Genomic DNA, 11,583 nt, shown 5'->3' with positions numbered 1-11,583 from the left:
AACAGCATTCTTCTAGAGAAGTCGCCATTCTATGTAGGGTTGGTTGGGGTAATCACCATGCATCCTTGAGCATGTCAATACATTTACGAATGGTATTTTAATGATATTTTGTGACAATCAAGTACCCACGAGTCAGGCACCATGTTCAGTGTATCCAATGAATATTTTGAATGAAGTTTTTTTGTTATCACGTGAAATTAGTACAATGGAGTATTCTTATCTAAAGGAAGTCATCATCAAAGCAGAACCAGGGATTAAAGCAGAATAAGAAAATACAATTTTTTATTCAGAAATTGACATCGAACTCCCAGACATTAAACAAGAATGCTTGGAGCACTCTGACAGAAGTTGTCAAACAGCGGGTAAAACTATTTATTTTGATTATAATTTTTATTACTGAACTCGCTTTTTGTCCCGTATTTTTCACATAAAATAAACATCGGAGCGCTTTATTATGCGTTGTATGATTGCTTAATGAAATGTTTACCATTTTACAAAATCCACTCTTTTCTTCATTCACATTTCTCCTTCAACGGAAGCAATCTTCCGAACAGGCCTTCCATTGATAGGCTTGGTGTAACTATAAGTGACCAGCTCAGGTACGGGGGCTCCATCGAAGCCAGAGTAAAGTTGGCCTCTCAGAAGCTGGGCGTACTGTACTGCCCGCAGATACTTTAATAGTACACAACTGCTGATCCTGTACAAATCGCAAGTGCGCCCTACTGTCGAATTTGGCAGCCATCTCTGGTCCGGAGCCCCTAAATACCTGAAAAAAACCCTTGACTCTGTGCAGAAACAGGCGGTCCGTTTGATAGATTCCCCAATCTTAACAAAAGGACTGCAATCTTTAGAGCACAGGCGTCAGGTAGGTATGCTGTTCTTGTTCTATCGGTATTACAATGGAAGATGCTCTGAGGAACTAGCGTCATTGATCCCTTCGGCACCTGTGCGTAGTCGGGATACACGCCAAACGCGCGCCCAATATTTGTACACGGTTTAAATTTGTCACATGAGAACGGGTCGCTTCTACGATTCGTTCTTGAGTTCAACAGCTCGTCTGTGGAACGAACTGCCGGCCTCTGTGTTTCCTCCCTCCTACAACATGGGACTCTTCAAGACCCATGTTCACTCCTTCCTCTCCACAAAAAGACCCTCCACACAGCATCCTGAGGGAAATTATTTTCTTCAGGGCCTCCTGTGTGGAGTTAATATATAAAAAAAACATTTATAAATCGTCTCATACTAACCCCTTTGTCATTCCATAAATAATTACAATTAAATATATTCCATAATATAATTACATAAAATCATTACACATTATGTTGTTTGGTTTATTTGGGATAAACACAATACTTCATATAATTATTACTCGGATTTCAAACCGCTAAAAGCGCCTCTTTGAATGACTATGATAACTCTGCAGGACGTTTTAAACGTGTTTTTTAATTTAATTAAAATCAAATTTAATAATATAATTATTAAGTTCTGCAAGTATTTTTTGGTTTTTGTTATTACAACTGTTTCAAAACAGTTTGAAAATGGCCTTGAAAGCCGAAACAGCTGTAACAATAACAAAAACCAAAAAAATACTTGCAGAACTTAATAATTATATTATTACATTTGATTTTAATTAAATTTTTTTAAAATTAAATGGAGTTCTACGAATTAAACACAAAAAACAATAAAAAAATAATATATATATATATATATATATATATAGTTTTTTTGTTGTTTGTTTTTGGGGTGTTATGCCGTGTTGCGCTAACTCCTTCTTTAGAAAGAAGAACATTCTCCTAAAGAAAGAGTTAGCGCAACACGGCATAACACCCCAAAAACAAACAACAAAAATGCTTTTGGCCGTGAGAATCTAAAAACTTACCATATATATACATAGTGTTTTTTTTTTAGCTGTGGGCGTTATCAAATCCGAATTTTTGATGGAAAATCGCGCACATATATAATCTATTGAGAATTTTAATAGTGTTTTCTCTTCTAGGTGCAGCATTCTGGGTAAAAAATATAATTTCTGTTTCAGAATTTAATCGTTCACAATCTTTCCCTTGCTCTAAATGTGACAGAAAACTTTCTTCGAGGGCTGGCCTAATTGTCCATTTACTCACTCACACTGAAAAAAGTCTATTTTATTGCTCTTTCTGTAATTCTTCATTTTCACAGAAGTCAAAGTTAACCATACACACGCGCACTCATACTAAAGAAAACCGTTCTCGTGCTCATACTGTAATTATTCATTTTCAGATAGGTCGAACTTAATAAGACACATTCGTACTCATACTAAAGAAAAACCATTTTTTTGTTCATATTGTAACTATTCATGTTCAGTAAAGTCGTCTTTAAATACACACGTGCGTACTCATACAAAAGAAAAACCATTTTCTTGCTCATACTGTAACTATTCATGCTCACGGAAGTCGAGCTTAATCATACACGTTCGCACACATACTAAAGAAAAACCATTTTCTTGCTCATTCTGTAATTCCTCGTTTTCACAGAAGTCGAAATTAACCATACACACGCGTACTCATACTAAAGAAAAACCATTCTCATGCTCTTACTGTAACTATACATGTTCAGAAAAGTCATCCTTTAATAAACACATTCGCACGCATACTAAAGAAAAACCATTCTCATGCTCTTACTGTAACTATTCATGTTCACACAAATCATCCTTAATTATACACATTCGTACTCATTCCAAAGAAAAATCATTTTCTTGCTATTACTGTAACTATGCGTCCTACAACAAGTCAGCCTTAACTGTACACACGCGCACTCATACTATGGAAAGACCATTTTCATGCTCATTCTGTAACTATTCATGTTCACAAAAATCAAACTTAACAGAACACATTCGCACTCATACGAAAGAAAAACCATTTTCATGCTCATCCTGTAACTATTCATGTTCACGAAAGTCACACTTAACCAGCCACTGGCTTACTCGTACTAAAGCAAAACCATTTTCATGCTCATATTGTAACTATTCATGTTCAGATAAGTCAAACTTAATTAAACACATTCGCACTAAAGAAAAGAAAAGATAATACACTAAATAAAATAATTTATTATGCTCTCACTATAACTTTTCAAGTCAGATCCAACTAGAAATAAGCTTAGTCATACTTAAAAAAAATAGTTTTCCTGCTCATACTGCATATTTGTTTTCGCAGAAGTCAAACTTAACTAGACACAAGTCTACTCAAACTAAAGAAAATCTGGTATACTGCTTTTATTGAAACAATTCATGTTCAGATAAGTCATTCTTAAATAAGCACACTCCCATCATATTAAATGCTACTCAAAATCAAACGTGCTGTAACTAGTAATTTTCAGATAAGTCAAATATAAATAGACACATTCGCACTGAAGAAAATCATTATGAAACGTACCTATATTGTTTATTTTCAATAAGATAATAAATGATTACTTCTCAATAAGTTGTGTTTTATTTCTTTATGATGATTCATAAGTATTTTTTTATCTCCTTATTGAGACAAATAATCTTGCATTAAAAATGGCAAGACTGACAAGTCTTCAAATGCCACCTTTTATCTATGGATTATACATTTTTTATTTTGTTTTGATATTTTCATAAAATAATGGTCATTGCTCCTAGATTTCTTATTCCAATATATATTTTTGTTATTAAACACCACTGATCTTACACATAGATATATTTAGCAGTATGTGTTATTATAGTAGCGTTGTTAATGTACTCGTAGTTTTAGTGATTTGTCTTATATGTAGTATTGTTCTAATTTCTGTTACATTTCACTAACTTGTAAATTGTTGACGGCAGATTGATGGCTGACTGACTGCTCGCTGCGTCAGGCTTATTTATACTGTACAGCCGACGGACACAGTAGGTAGGTGAATTCGGAAATAAATCGGAGCCACTCGCTCAGTCTGGGCCTTTCGGGAACTTTCGGCGGCGCTGCAATTACGCATAGGCGATAGGATAGAACCTTCTAGCAAGTTGGCGTAATGTGCCAGATCGATTTGCGACGACGTATTGTCGTAGGTAGGTCGCGTTGTTTACGATTCGTTCTGCAAGTACCAAAGTGGGTCGAGCTGTTTACTATTAGGTACCTAATGAGTTAGTCTGGATTCTTTTCTAAACGCCACTTATTGTTTCATATTCAGTTTTTTTTTTATTTATTTTTTCTAATTAAATTCTCATTATACTTGCAAAATCACACGTACTTTATAATGGATTACATGTACATACGGTTATTATTTTATATTTAATATAGTTGTGAATGAGAAATATTTGGAGCAGGTGGATGAGCTTCTGTTTTTAGGAAGTATGTTCTAGAGAGATGGGAAGGCTGACAGAGATATTGAAAGAAGGGTTAATGCAGGTAACTTTATTATTAGAGGACTGAATCGGGTTGGCGATAAATCAATAACTGTCCAAAGTAGCGAAATTAGCAGTCCACAAGCGGTAGATAGAATGGTGTTGAAATGAGATCCCTGTAATCCCTGATGTAAGTATAATCTGATGTAAGCATAATAAGTAAGATTAAGAAAGGGAAGCATAGATGGTTTGGGCATGTAGAGCGAATGAGCAAAGAAAGGAGTGAGTCATGTGCCGACGACGTGTAACATGATACCAGCGCTAACAGTGATTTGTTTTGCTAATCAAACCATTTCAAAATAATCCATTTTATACCTACGGTTAGCATCAACGACAACTGTCATACACTTTATGCTAACACAACACATCTATCCGTAGGTTCCATGATAACTCATCACACGATTTTTTACAACAAACTTATTTATTACCTACATGATATTTCTTCACAGTCATAACTCATCACACTGTTTTGAAAGTTGAGGATGTGGTCGTTGATGAAAAATACAAGATATAATCTTTTTATAGAGGTTTATTTTGTTTAGTTCAGAGTTGTTAATGATCAAGTATATGGTTTTATATAAATATGTTATAGTTCAGGAGGCAGCGTTCCATTTTAGGTAGTTCTTTTACGCCGATCGATTGTTATCTTTTTTGATAGATCTAGAATAACCAATGGGTGAACCAAGCGTCAGCTGATGCACCCGCAGTAGGTGTGGAAGTGAGAGGTTGCAAAAGTGGTAAAAAATAATGTAACAGTATGGCGGCTGAAACTTTTTTTTAATAAATAGTTGACATCATAGTGATTTGAAAATATATCAGAAGCTGCATCGTGGAGGGGAGATTATGCGCCAGCTAATCGTATTAACTTGTAAGAAAAGTACACGTTAAATTCTTCTTTCGTATGGTGGAGGGGTCAGAGGGGGACATCTAGATCTGCGAGCCAATCTAGGGTCTCAGGCGTCGCCATGTGAACCTCATCAATCCCGCCGGGGAATGAATGGAGCGGGCATTCGTTGACCACATGTTAGTCGCCAATTGAGGAAATATTCTTCCATAGCCTTTAGGTCAGAATTGAGGATATCTCGCGCTACTTTAAGGGTTTTGGTTTGAACTGTGACGGCGATGTCATCTGCGTAAGCAAATTTTCTGCCTTCAGTGAATGTTAAAAAGCGATGGGGCCAGCACTGAGCCCTGGGCAAGGTCATTATTGAGGGAATTTTTTATTTATTTTTTATTTTTCGCCCTCCTAGAAAAACCCTGAAGGTACGGCTAGCAGTTGCTCAATGATTCTCACTGTGTTGCCATCCTCTATGGTGTCATAGACTTTAACAAGGAGGCCTTTGTGCCACACCGTGTCGTAGGCCGCAGAGAGATCAATGAACGCTGCCGCAGTCTTCAGCCGTTTCTGGAAACCAGATTCAATGTGTGTTGTCAGTGCTAACACCTGATCGCAGCAGTTACGGCCTGGTCTGAAGCCAGCTTGCTCTTGTGGGACCACTTTCTCCAAAATTGGAGTAAGTCTGCGGAGCACAACTCGCTCTAGAAGTTTTTACACGGTACTTAAAGCGAGATTGGCCGGTAGCTGTTCGGATCCTCTGGTGGCTTATTGGGTTTGAGGATCGCAATAACTTTAGACTTTCTTTAAATATTTGGTATTTCTCCAGTTTTGAAAATTTCAGTGAATCCATAGTTTTGTCCGTGGCCCAGGATGTTTCAGAAAGTCTGGGGGAACTCCGTCACATCCAGCTGCTTTCCCAGCTTTTGTTGAAGTGAGAGCGAAGTCTACATCATCAGCTGTAACGGCGACCAGTGTTAGGGTTAGACCTTGTTGTCGTTTTTGAACTACGGAGTAGTTGTAGAGCAACAGCATTTGGTGACACTATGGGCATTGTTTTAGTTGGCTGATCTGCAGCTCCAAGTCGCCAGAGTGTTTGCCATGCTTTTCTGCTCGAGTGCTCGAAATTCATTTATTCTAATTTTTATTTTTTTTTTATTTTTTTTATAGTGAATACCTCACAAGAGTCCCAACTGCTCCCGTCTGGAGCCAGTGAGACTATGGCATCCCCTATTGGGGGATGTTGTGAGGCTGAAGGTAAGTGGGGAAGGGAAAGAGGAAGGTGGGGAAGTACCTGGCTATTCAGATCTAGTCACTAAACACGGCTAAAGCCATTTGGAGCAACGTTTCAATTCTGAATGGTGGTCTTACACCAGGGCGATACTGGTAGTATCTTCCACTCTGGAACGTGCCGCAAATATACTATACATTATTTTAATTAATTAATTGTGAAATAACACAAATTAATCAAATAAAATTCATTTGCGCACGCCGGGTTCGAACCCGCGACCTTCGGAATGGCAGTCCAATGCGTTACCACTGGACTATGCCGGCCGTCATTCATTATCCGGAAATTAGTTCATTCCACCGTTACATAGACTTTCCAGAGATTGGAGAAGGTCAGATGCAGTGTCTGGGTCTTTTGTCCTCTCAAATACAGCTAGAAGGAGTTCACTTTCTGAGCTCCATGTTGGAATATACACTTTTCTGTAGCCTCTAGGCAGAGGCGGATTTGCCCTTAGGCCTATGTAGGCCCGGGCCTAGGGCGGCCAGATATTAGGGGCGGCCAATCGTGACAAAAAAGTCACAGATGATAACAAGAAATTACTTCCTAAATACCTAAATATTCTACGTACGAAATAGCGATATGCAAGCGCGTGTTCACACACAGCACACAGCGCGCCCCCACGCCCCGCAGCCGCCCTCGCCAAACCTATCATGCTCCGTCGCTCGCCCGCTCGCGTATTTCCAATCCCTACCGTGATTCAGTTGCGCTAGTGACTGAACCGCGTTAGGTATTGTTATGCATAATAGCGTGTTCCCTCACGACCTATGCCATCTTAGGTGATGCTGTGTGGAGGGTCTTTTTAAGGAAGGGAAGGATAGGAAGTTCTGAAAAAGAAAATGTATGAGGGGTGGGTAGGAATATGGGGATTAGTGTGTCCAGGAGTGACATACGTATGAATACATCCCTCCAACTGCGGTGCAAGGCGATGGGTCAAGATAGTCCGTCTGAAAAGGTCAAAAGGCCTCCCTCACCCAGTCTCTCTCGATCCGGCCCGCCACGCAGCAGGTAGGCAGACGTATCTGCCGCCAAGACCTGGACAAATCTCACCCCATGAACCATGAATGATAATAGCAGGAAAATTAAAAAGATTTTGACCCTAGGAACTTACTGAAAAGTTTGGATACTCCTGGTCAATATGATGGGTACTGAGAAAGGGGCACCTACATGGTCTCGGGCCTAGGGCGGCCAAGACTGCAAATCCGCCTCTGCCTCTAGGTATAAATTTCTTTGCGGCTATAAATAAAAGGTTTGAAAATCGGTCGTAAGAATTCGGCTTTGGTGGTAGGTATGTTATCCACAACCCTGTCAACATTTTCTCTTTCGTCTCGCCATTTTGCCTTTTTTTAGATTCCACCGTGGCATCGGATTGCTGGAGATACACGGAATCTGTTTGCCTATGCTTAGCATGACTGGCCTGTGTTGGCTATGTGGGAAACTGTTCAATATAGTTCTCGAAGCCCTCATAGGTTTTCCGTCCGGCGCTGTAGAGATAAAACACAAGTCAGGCGTATATTCACGTCGCCATCGCGCAGAGAGGAATCTGCCCTTTTGCTTTGCATCGTAAATAAGTTGGCAATCCTGGTCTGACGCCCATTCGGCGATCTGCTCTCCAGCTTTATCGGTCGTCAAGTAGCCCCATAGGAAGTGGTGGCTGTTGAAATCTCCCACATGCACCGCCGGGTGATTGTGTGCAGGAAGAGCTGGTGACTGCCATACTTCATTGGGAGGTTTATAGATATTAAATACAGCAAGTTTTCCAACCTGAATTCCGATCGCGTGATATCCATGAGTGATTTTTCGGGTGATATTCTGCAAATCCGGCTTGATGTAGGTTGTAAGCCCATGTTTTGGGTGTCCTCGTACTGCCGTGGATATCCGGGAGTACCCAAGCGTGGTGAGTCGTCTTCTACGATCTAGGAAATCCACCTTTGATCAAGAGGTTCCATCAAAATTCAGGTTACTATATTTTTAATTCGTCCCCGATATTTATTGATTCCCCTTGGCCGTAAGACCTATCGGTCTTAGGCCCCTTAAATAGCGGCATAGTTTGTAGTTGGAGGCCCACTTAATTTTATATTCGCGTCACTCACTGCACTACCTACATACCTACCTCCATAGGTCAGATCAACCTCCAGAGATCTCGGACAGCTACGCTCGAGGCGCTGAAGGTCATGTCCAACCTGAAAATCGACCTTATGCTCATCCAGGAGCAATACACCTGGCAGGGGAGAGCACCAGTAAGTCATCCAGGGGCGGTGCTTGAAGTAGGCAGATCACCGGGGGCGGGTGCTCTGGTCAATACCACATTGATCAGCCTCCTCCTCCTGGTTGGCCCGTCGAACGAATACCAAACCTGTGAAATTATTAACTTTGGCCAGACTGAGATTATTCTAATCTCATTATTCTAATCTCAGTCTACTTTAAATATAGCAACCCTGTCGGACCACACATCCTTAGCTTAAAGGCCGTAACATAATTATTGGAGGTGACTTTTACGCTCGCTCCCCAATGTGGTTTGACGATAATAATCATAGAACGGAACGATCAGACGCATCAAGGTCTATTACTCTTAAATGAAAACTGTCACTTAACCACTTTCTCAAACATACATGGGGAGAGCAACATAGATCTAAGTCTTTGCTCTGGATCAGTTGCGACCGGGATGTCAAACTGGAAGGTCCATGATAGCGCAATTGTCTCCGATCATAGATTAATTACTTTTACTGTGGGGGTCCAGAAGACCCAAGCTCTGAAAACCTCCTGGAACTTTAAAACCACAGTGGCGAATTGGGATAACTTTGGGGAGGCTCTACGTGACACTCTAAGGGGATTTTACAACGTAGCAGCAAACGATCCAGATAATTTGGGGAATTACTTTAACGTAGCCGTTGTGTCAGCTGCTGAACGGTATTTGGGAAAATCAAACCCAAAAACCGCTATTAGAACGCCGTGGTGGTCGGGTGAGTTGACTTTGCTTAAGGGGGACTATAAGAGGGCTTTTAGGGCACTTGGATCCCTAAAGAGGACTGGTGGCACGCAAGAGATGCTCACATCTCTTAAGATTCGTGTCAGTAGGGCCAGGGAAGCTTTCAAATTGTCTATCCTCTCGGCAAAACGAACTGCATGGTACAGTTGGGTTAAACAAGTGGGTAACGCAAACCCGTGGGAAATCCACAGCGCAATCGAAAAAACGGGAAAAGGTTCTGACCGGTATTTGACTAGTATCATATCGGATAATCCCTCTGGGAATTCTGAGAGTACCGATGTGACCAGCACACTAAACACCTTGTTGGATAAATTAGTTCCATTAGACTCAGTAATCGGGGAAAACGACCACCACAAACAGATAAGAGCTCTGTCACGGCTTCAACCTAGGATCCTCGCCAGTGAGGATAGAACTCTAAAAATAACTAAGGCTAAAGTTGATGTTATAATTAAGGGTTTGGGTCCGAAGAAGGCACCAGGGCACGATCGTCTTAATGGTATAATAGCGAAGAACGTCTGGATCCATGCCATGGAAGAGTTGTTCCAGGTTATGGAGACATCTTATTAAGCTCCTCAAAGAGAAAAATAAAGTAAGACTGCGGGCCAATAAATATAAAAACCCACTAGACTATGCTGAGTTTGGTATTCTAAGAAAAAGATCGAAAAAATGCAAAAAGAATGCTATTTATCATATATAAATTCTGTTGAACAAGGCATAAAAGTAAATGTAAAAGCTTTCTGGGCATACCAATTGCATTCCTAAATTAATGCACCTGGATTCTATATCTGCAGATAATGGACAACACATTGCCAATCTTTCCTCTAATTCTTTCGTATCCGTTTATACTCAATCTAATCCCTTGTTATATACTGCTATACCAAAAGTTTCACAAAACAACCAATTTAATCTTGGAAAAATCAATGTTAGCAAGGAAACCATTAAATCTTGTTTGGAAAAAATCGATACATCCAAAGGCCTGATAAAATACCTCCCTTGTTTGTAAGATGTTGTTCCAGCCCGTTGATTAACCCACTTCTTTTGATATATAATGAATGAAGATAATGATTTTCAGAAACTTTCCCAGACTTGTGGAAAAATGCACATATTGTTCCAATACATAAATCTGGTGATAAATCTTTTGTGAAAAATTACCGACCAATCAGCATTTTATCTTGTTTTGCGAAAGTCTTGAATGTTGGCATACAGAAAACCAATCTTTGCAATGTAAATGCCCAAATATAGAAAAAGTGTACCAATATACATACCTCGGTCTTACAATAGATGTTAATTTTAACTGGTCAAATCACATAGACAGCATATTTAATAGATTAAGATCTGTATTAGGGATATTTTAATTCATAAAAAATGTTGTTAGCTAAAATAAACTATATGTACTGTATATATTTTGCATTACCTGAATCAATTATAGGATACGGAGTCAATAGCTATGGATTTACGTACAAAACGTACTTAAATAAAATAGAGCAAATACAACTCCGTTTCCATTGATAGCAGCCAAAAAAAAATTCCATTACATGAAGGCGATTATAAAAAAAAGTTTTAATTGTGTAACGCACTCCCCATACGTAATAGCGTAGATTACCAATTAAAGCTGGATGAATTCTGGAACACAGAACCCAAAAAACCTATTAACCACAATAACCCTACTAGACATAGAGAAGTCCAAATGTTTATAATTAATAAATCAGAAAATGTTTACGGAGATAGAACAAAGCGGCATAAAATCCCCGAAATATTCAATGCATTACAGTTAGCATTTAATCAGTTTGTCCATAAGTATTATATAGTAAAATATAACCAATTATATTATATAATTCAAGTAAACAGTTTACCAAATGTAGTAAAAGGTTGTAAATGTTATATGTATAAAAGATTACACCAGAGTTGTGCCCCGACAAACTCCATCGTGTATAGATTATTTTTGGACACAGGATGGCGAAATTACAAAAATAGCACCTATCAATTGGAAAACTAGCTTACAATAACTTAACTGCAATACAGCAGAACAACATTAACACATTAAACATTGAACTTCTGGAAAAAAAATAAATTACAGGACTGGAGAGAAACCTCAAGTA

Source organism: Hesperophylax consimilis, chromosome 20 (genome assembly GCF_061612785.1).
Source record: "Hesperophylax consimilis isolate HC1 chromosome 20, BYU_Hcon_1.0, whole genome shotgun sequence".
NCBI classification, from domain to species: domain Eukaryota; kingdom Metazoa; phylum Arthropoda; class Insecta; order Trichoptera; family Limnephilidae; genus Hesperophylax; species Hesperophylax consimilis.
Note: the sequence above shows the minus strand (reverse complement) of the source record.